Source organism: Cotesia typhae, unplaced genomic scaffold (assembly GCF_013202065.1).
Source record: "Cotesia typhae breed Kobodo isofemale line unplaced genomic scaffold, CoteBio_Ctyphae contig_26, whole genome shotgun sequence".
Classification (NCBI taxonomy): domain Eukaryota; kingdom Metazoa; phylum Arthropoda; class Insecta; order Hymenoptera; family Braconidae; genus Cotesia; species Cotesia typhae.
In genome coordinates, this window is record NW_027423732.1 from 2,924,935 (window position 1) to 2,934,389 (window position 9,455).

The window sequence follows — 9,455 nt, forward strand, 5'->3', positions numbered from 1 at the left end:
ATTTCGAAATTTTTGACCATCTAGTTTCAGAGATATTTAATTTCAAAGTTTGAGTTTTGAACGCTCTTATACATTACGGTACACGCGATATCGAAAAATTGACCTAAAAACATCTTTATATCCCAGAAACTTTTCTTAAGATCTTTCTAAAAAACTAGAGAAACGTTAACTAACAACTAAACAATTTTTTAAAAATAAATTCATTGATAATTACCACACAGTTTTAGAGATATTTACTAATAAGTAATGACAAATTTACCAGACTTTAGCCGAGGAAGGGATATGTTAATAAAGCTATGGCAACAACGCAAGTTTTGTGAGCCGCAAAAAAAAGTATGAGACGCGCATGCGCTGAAAAATTTGAAAAGTTTAATTTACGTTAGGTATAATATTATAGTTATTAATTTTACTTGTTTAAAAAAAAATAACAATGATTATTTTATGAAATCAAATATTTTTCTATATTTATTAAAAATTAAAAAAAGTTAACAATTTTAATACAATAATATATATTAATCTTTGATAAGTTATAAAAATAATAGTCAGATGAAATAATAAAAAATAGTAAAATTTTAAATCAGTTAATACATCAGCACAAAAAATTTAATTGCTGATTTAAAAAAAGGAAAAACTATTCTGTCAATTATTTTTTTTCAGACACTGTAATTATATTTCCGTACTAAACTTTAAACCGAACAATCAGTAAAAAAAAAAAAAAAAGAACGCCCTCGCGGTTTCGGAAACACTATTAAATCACAGTAGAATATTAGTGAGATTATAGTAAAAAGATAGTGAAATCATGATGAATTTACGGTGAAATCACCATGACATGGTGACATTTGGTGACTGTGGTTTTATGGTGATCTCAAAGTGGTTCGATGGTAATTTCACTATAGTCTTATCATTTTATCACAGTCGTTTCATAGTGAATTCAAAGTGAATTAATGATGAATTGATTATAAATCCACTATAAACTCATTGTCAATTCACAGTGAATTTGTAGTGAACTTACACTGAATTTCTCCACATTTTTTTCGTAAAATTACAATGATAATAATAATAATAACAGGTGAGGTTAGCCGAGTGGTCTAAGTTGATATTCGACCCTTGCCGCGTAAATTAAGATTCTTGAAACCCAAAAAGACCCCAACGTACCACTCCCAACAGTTGAAGTCGGCGATATGACCACAGCAGTAGAAACCGACTCTAAATAACAAATAATTAAAAAAAAAAAGAAAATAATAATAATAATAATAAAATTGGCAAACTCTACCCAGGTTACCGTGTCAAGCTCGTCGTTTTGGTTGTCGGCGTCCTTGGAGGGATGAAACAGTCTTTTGTGTCTTCACTTGCGAAGATACCGGCTTGCAGTTCAGCAGCCGTGTCGCTAGCAGTGCGGATGCAAAAGGCTGTCATTTTGGGATCCCTGCGTCTACTTAGGCAAATGAATTTGGCCTGCTGCACTCACTAACCGCCTTGTTGTGCGGAGTGGTGCAGCAGTAATGGATGGCGCTCAGGCTGGGCCCTCGGAGAGTCGGACTCCGGGGAAAACCCCCCTGAGCAATGAATAACAAATAATAATAATAAAGAGATTTAGAATATTCTTTATTACACAGTAAAAAATATTGTGTATTTGCGTAAAAAATGGTCTGTGTTGAAAAATTGTGTGTTCATTTTTGTGTGTTAATTTGACACTTTCTTTGTGATACCTGAATTTTAACATTAAAATAGTGTTGTTTTCCCGATAATAACACTTTTTGTGTGTTACTAGATAAAATGACACAAAATTCGTGTCAAGCGGGAAATAGTAACACTAATTTTGTGTTGTTGGCGCGTCCTTTCTTCAGTTTACATCAGTGTGGCTAGATCGTGCGATTTTTTTACCCCCACTTTGTACCGCTTTCAATATAGTTAGATGAGAGTGTCCTACAAAGTGGGGGTAAGAAAAGAGCACGATCTGGCAACACTGGTTTACGTGGCAAACGCTTATTTTACCGGATAGATACTTAACCACTCGTACAATTTAAGGTATTAAATTATTAAATATTGTGAAAAATAAGTTGTTTATCTATATGTGAGAGAAAAATCAATTTGTTTAACACCAAAAAAAATATAATTGATATTAATTAAAGTACGCAAAAGCTTACTGTATTTATAATCATATAAAATGCTCAACTAACCTCACTTTCGTATAAATTTTCTATATAAAAAATTATTTAATGATAAAATTTATGATAGTTATTAACAATGACATACTTTAAACAACTTCTCTGTGAATTTAATAAACTAACAAAAAAAAAAAAAATATCAAAAAAACTTATTGATTTTATTTTTCTTTTGCAAATTTACTTTGTGTTTTCTGACACTAGTTTTATTTTTTTTGTAGATGACTGATATAATTCATAAGGAAATATGTTTATTTTGGATTGGTTAAACAACAAAGTTTGGGTGAAATTAGAACTACCTGTTACATTAGATGATTTCATTTCCAAAGGTTAATCTCTATACTTTCTGACCATTAATTCCCTAACCTATATATTGAGACAATGCAAATTGTCCTTTTCTGCTCAGCCTTCAATTGACTGTCTGAAAACCCTCGTTGTGTTAATTTTCTTAATTTTTGGCGGTAGAGTCTCGAAAAAGAGTGGGGATAAACGGCCCACGCGACAACACCGAAAATATTGGTCAGACTTCGATCCAACCCCAAACTAGCAATCACGCTAATTTTCTAACTCTCTATACTACTATTTATTAATTACTAATTAAACAAATTATAACATTTTATATATTCTAAAAGTTCATTACTGTTTAATTTAAGTTCTACTATTATAATTAATAATTCAAGCATTTATTGCATTCGAGAAATGATAAGTAAATCATTAATGTGTAAAATAAAATAGTTATTTTATTATAAATCGTGTATCATCATTGCTATGAATTTACCTATCTACTAAGATTATTTCACCTACACATTCTTTGAAAGACGAATACTATTAAGGAATAAACTGATACCTCACGGGCTGCTGTATTAATCTTGTAAAACTATCATCTCTATATATTATAAGTAATCAAAGAAATTCACTGGCACACGTGAGACTTCCTATCAAACTACATACTCTTTCTATAACGTTCTATTCATTCTAAATATCTAAAAATTAAATACGTCATCCGTAAGGAAGCGGATTTCCGAGAGCTGGTGGTCCTAATAAATAAATTTAGAGAATCAATTGACTAAATTCTTATCCGCAAGGTTTTGGTGAATTGATAAATGAATTTTTTTATATAGAGAAAAATTCTTTCATCTCAATATTGAAACTCAAATAATAAGTAGGTAACACTTATTTTGTGTAAAATCAACACAATTCTAGTGTTAGATACAGTCCACACAATATTAATGTCGATTTTGACACAATCTTTATGTTAAAAATTCAACACTATTTTTTGTATTGAAAATTAACACTAAAATTGTGTCGACCGTTTCTTACACTAGGATTGTGTTGATTTTACACAAAATTTTTTATTGTGTATAATTTGAAATTATTTCAACATGTTATTAAAATTTTTTGAAATGTAACATATATGTTTTTTTTAACTTAATAAATTAAAAATTTATTTTCCATCACGAGGTGCTTAATGCACCTTATCTTTTTGTTTCCATGCGTTTCTTAATTCGGTACATCTGCGGCTCAACCAGGTTTTGGAATTAAGCTCCACATCATCTTATCCTCCCCTCTCCGACGGTTTTGGAAATGTAAACATAACTCTGGAACATATAAAAAATGAAAATGTATCATAAGCCAACCAGTTAAAAGTTTTGCGTCTTATTAATCATACGATTAACCCTCGGAGTACACTGAGGGTTATTTTGACCCCAGGATTTTTTATCCTATAACATTTCTCTAAAATAGGTTTGTTTTTGATTAATTTTTTCAACATTGAAAACCATTTAATTCATAATAATAATAATAATAATAATAATAATAATAATAATAATAATAATAATAATAACTATATTCAAAAGAGCATTGTTTTACCTACCAAAAATGTCATAACATAAATTTCGATAAAATGAATAGTTTCTGAGATATAATTCTTCGAAAATCAAGTGGGGTCAATTCGACCTCGTGTGTACTCTAAATTTCTGTTCGGAGGTATGTACTCTGAAGGTTAATTTAACATTAAGCTTTAAAAAAATTAGGAAAACGGTTGACCCTAAAGGCAATCTCTGCAACTTCCCGCTAATCCCGTTAATACATGACCGTTTTTTTTGAGCTCTTCGAGCTAAAAAGTACAATCTGTATGTAATTTTGAGCTCTTCGAGCTCAAAAAGATACCTTTTCTGTGCTTTTGCGCTTTTTGAGCTTAAAAGTCTGATAGAAGTTTCATAGAATACTATTTTTTGGATTTTTAGACCCCAACAACTTTTGAATGAATGAACCGATTTTTACGCGGTTGACGGCATTCTACGCAGTTTTTCAAGCCTCATAAAGAATTGCTAAGTTTCAATTGGTAAAACTGAAAATTTCGGAGTAACTCCGAAAAAACACATTTTTTGGTTTTCTTTCGTTCACGATGTCTCTCGAACGAATCAACCGATTTTGACCGAATTGGCAGCGATTGACGTAGTTGTTTTATGTTAAGAGCTAATTAGTTTTTGAAATTGATCGGTTGAGCCGTTTAAAAGTTATTCCAAAAAAATCACTTCTGAAAAAATTTTTTTTCCTATTTTTTTTTAGATCTCTCCAAATTTCTCAGAATCTATCGATCCGAATCGGTTCAAATTTGTAGGAAATCTAAGTTTGGCAAAGCCCTTTCGAATGGCACCAACCGCGATGAAATCGGTGCAACCGTTCAAAAGTTGTGTGTGTGTGTGTGTGTGTGTGTGTGTGTGTGTGTGTGCCTCTTATAACTTTTGAACGGCATGACCGATATAATTGCGGTTGGTGCCATTCGGAAGGGCTTGACTGAACTTAGATTTCGAATATGCTTTGGAACGATTCGGACCGGTAGATTTTGAGAAATCTCAAAAAAACAAAAAAAAATTTTTTTCAAATGTGGTTTCCTTGGAATAACTTTTAAACGGTTTTACCGATCGATTCCAAAAACTAATCAGATCTTAACATAAAAAAACTACGTCAATCGCTGCCAATCCGGTCAAAATCGGTTGATTCATTCGTGAGTTATCGTCGACGAAAGAAAACCGAAAAAATTAGGTAAATGATGAGAATTTTATATAAAAATTAGGTTTAAATCCACGATCTCAGGTGAAATGATATCATAAAATTCCACAGAGATTTCTAAATTAAAAATAAAAATCAAAGCTTACGCATATTTTAAATAAAAAATCTTAACATGCCTTGGGCGTGTACTTAGTATTTATGTTAAGGGCTTAAATTTTAAGAAAATCTTTTGGCACATTTGTAACAAAATGTGACATTTCAATCAAGCAAGAAGTAAATTTAAAAGAGATACTTACGGTCAAATTTTAATTTGTCAGAATTAGTTATTAGGTCCCAACTCTCCATATTTTTAGGTGGATCCAAATATTTTTTTTTTAATCACTTCTCGAGTCCAAACTACTGGCACTAAGCAGCAAAGTTGTTTTCTCATTATTTTCTGCTTTACAATATTGACATATTGTGTACTGTTTAACACAACATTATCAATCGTCGTCATCTAAAAAATTAACAGAGAAAATAAGTGAATTTCGTTTATTTGAGAAACCCCATAAGTCATATTTTTTTCGAAATTGGGTTTATTGCATTTTTCGGTTCTTTGAATTTCCCCTCATTTATACCAGCACCAAAAAATATTAAATCTGTGTTCAAGACCTAACCAATCGGTCAATATAAATCTCGTTTAGTTGAGAAAAAATTTAATTCAATTTAAAATACTGTAATTTCAATAATTTTCATGGTTTCATATTTTCCATTCTGTCTCTGGTAATCACTCTTGGATTTGACCCTTCTAAATGAGAATTTGATTTAGAAGTTTCTATTGATAGTGCTCGAAGCGGAGTTTTCGATCCGATACGATTTCCATTATCGGTGACATCAAGCAGTGGATTTCTTTGACCTTTGGTTTTCGAATGTCTTGTTTCATTTGGTGGAGCCTGCTAGAATTTTATAATGACACTATAAATATATACTAATCACAAAAATTAAGAGATATAAAAAAAATTCCTAATTCTTAGGTGATTTTCAAGAGCTGCAACTCTGAGCAAAATGAGCGCACAGCAAAAAAAAAACAAATTGTAGCTCCAAGCGTCTAGTTTTCAGACATGATCACGATAATTATTCATCATGTTTGGGTCTGGAGTAATCCTAAGAAAATTACCGAAAAAAAATTTTTCAAATTTTTTTCGTATCTAAAAAAAGTCTATGGGCTTCAAAAAAAATTTTTTTATTGTTGTTTTCTAAATCTTTTTTAGAAAATTTAATGCCCTTTAATCTGACGTAATCAAAAAGCCTGTACAACGATTTGCCACGGGGTTATCGTCGGTCAAAGCGAAAAAGCACTTTTTAACTTTGACAATCAACAACTCTGGGAATAACTATCGTACAGGGATTCGAAGGAGGGTTTTAAAAACTACATGATATTCTTACGAAGATAACGTAAATGGCTTTTAATAAAAACAATTTTTTTTAATCGAAAACTTTAATTGAAAAATATAGAAAAATTCACATAATTAAGGATATTTGGATAACTTGGTACAACTTTGGATGAAATAGATCAACGAAGGATATCGTCGAAAAGTTCTCAAGGTCAGTGTACCCTAAAATCCCTAAAAAATTCAAAGCGCTGAAATTTTTTTTTCATAGCACCTCGAACTTTCAAATTCTTTGTTTTTGCAAAAATCACCATTATGATCAATTTTTCGATTTTTTAAAAAATTTTCTCGATTTTGTTCGACTGCTGTCTTGTCTTACTGAATGCATTAGCGTCATCTAAACCGTACCAGATAGAGGTTGCTCGATCAGATTTACGCTTCTTCCACACACTTGTGGGCAGAAACGCAAACGCACGAACACACATACACACAGTGGGTGTAGGAAGCGTAAATTCAACCGAAGAACCTCTTCGTGGTACGCTTTGAATAACGTTAATGCAATTGGTGAGACAGCAGATGAAAAAAATCGAGAAAATTTTGAAAGAAATGGAGAAAATTAAAAAAAAATTGAAATTTTTTTCTTTTTTATTACTCAAAAAGTAAATTTTCTTTAATCAAAAAAATTAAAATTTGTTTGTGTTAAAGAATAGAAAACAATCAAAAAATTGATTATACTGGTGAATTTTTGTGAAAACAAAGAATTTGAAGATTCGGGGCTCTATGAAAAAATATCTCAGCATTTTGAATTTTTTAAGGATTTAAGGGGACACTGAGCTTGAAAAATTACCGACAACATCCTCCGTTCATCCATTTTATACAAAATTATAACAAGTTATCTTTTTTCAGTCAAAGTTTTCAATTAAAAAAAAACTAGAAAACGGTTGACCCTAAGGCTATCCCTGCAACTTCCCGCTAATTCCATATCTAAGCGCTCTAAATTGAACTTTTGACGTTTTTAAGCTCTTCGAGCTCAAAAATATAATTTATATGTTACTTTGAGCTCTCTGAGCTCAGAGAGTTAGCTGTTCTAAGTTTTTGAGCTGTTCGAGCTCAAAGTCTGATAGAAGTTTACTAAAACAGTATTTTTTGAATTTTCAAACCGCAATAACTTCTGAATGAATGAACCGATTTTCACGCGGTTGGCAGCGTTCCACCCAGTTTTTTGAATTCTATAATATACTTTTAAACACAAACTGATTAAGGCAAAAATCTTGGAGAAATTTGAAAAATTCACTTTTCTCGAATTTTTTTGACAACGATAACTCACGAACCAATCAACCGATGTTCACGTTCTTGGTAGCGATCGACGTGATTTTTTGGGCTCTGATAATTACTCTATTTCATCAAAAATGATCCAAAAAGAAATCTCGATATTATGTTAAAAAAACCTTTTTTTCAAAATTTATCGTTTTCGATAACTCCTGAGAGAATCAACCGATTGTGACGAGACTGGTGGCAATCGATGTAGTTTTTCAAGTTTAAAAAAGGATAAGTTTTTTGAGTTGATCGGTCGAGCCATTTAGAAGTTATTTCAAAGAAACCATTTTTTTTTTATTTTATTTTTGAGATTACTGAAAATCTAGCTAACCGAATCAATTCCAATTTTTACGAAATTTGATGGCAATGATACTCTTTAAATCGCCACCTATCTCGATCCGATCGGTCAAGCCGTTCAAAAGTAATACGAGGCTTACATACATATACACACACACCCACTCGATTACATTGATTATTTGATTAATTTTAGTTTATTAAAAATTCTCCCGAGGAATTTAAAAAGAATTTATCCCGCAAGGTCGATTGAATGACTCTCGGGTATAAGCCTCCAGGAAGATCTCTCAATTCAAACTAGCGAATATCAAAATTCTGATTAATTAAATAATCGTCAATTAAACGATCCAATTAATAATTAAGTAGGAGAAGTAACCGAGTATTAGGTAAACCGCGGTCCACTTGTTTCCCACAGGGTAATAATTGATACCTTGACGAATAAAACGATGATCTAACTCTCTAATTGAGGATGAAGTTTTAGTTATAGTTGGCTTCCTTCGTCTCGTCACTACTACGGGGATCGGTCCTTCTTGATTTCCGTGGCACTACATCTGGTGGTCACACTACTTCTCCCTTTTCCACTACACGGCAAACCTATATTAACCCAAAACTACCCCCTCCTATTCTCCCTTTAGGCCCGAAGATCGAGATGCGCCAGTGTTATGTCGAATAGTTATCGATATCCGGTGACTTATCGATTTAGGATAATTTTATCCTGTTACAAGTATTTGCATTTTGCATACAACATTTTACCTAGTTTAAATCGCTTAGCGTTATTACACATTGTACCCAGTTACATTAAGTTCCTTACAGACTATTATACGATATAATTTTTAATCCTTACTCTTTAATGATAATGAACAGATTTACACTCACGCATACATTTCTCCCCTTAATCAAATATTTTTACTTTCTCCATTTACTCTCTACTTTCTTAATCTCTTTACTCACAAATCTCTTTAATCACAAGTCCTCTCAACATTTGTATTATTGGCCAGCGCAACTCATTTTACAGTTTTTTCCCTTTTCAGCTAGATATGTACTGTACAACCCGCTCCTTCTGTAGCTTCATTATTTAACTGCAGCTCAAGATATGCTCTAAATTCTCTGCGGCTCATCCACATAACTTGCAACTCCAGTCATTCAAACCTTTCCTTGCTCTACCTATATTGCCACACTTCAGTCTGGCCCAAGTCTCTTTGTCTCCTTTATTCTCAGCTTCTTCATTAAAATATTTCGCTTCTCTTGGGCCTGGGAGTATTTCTCTGTATAGCGGGTGGAATACTGAGTCCAC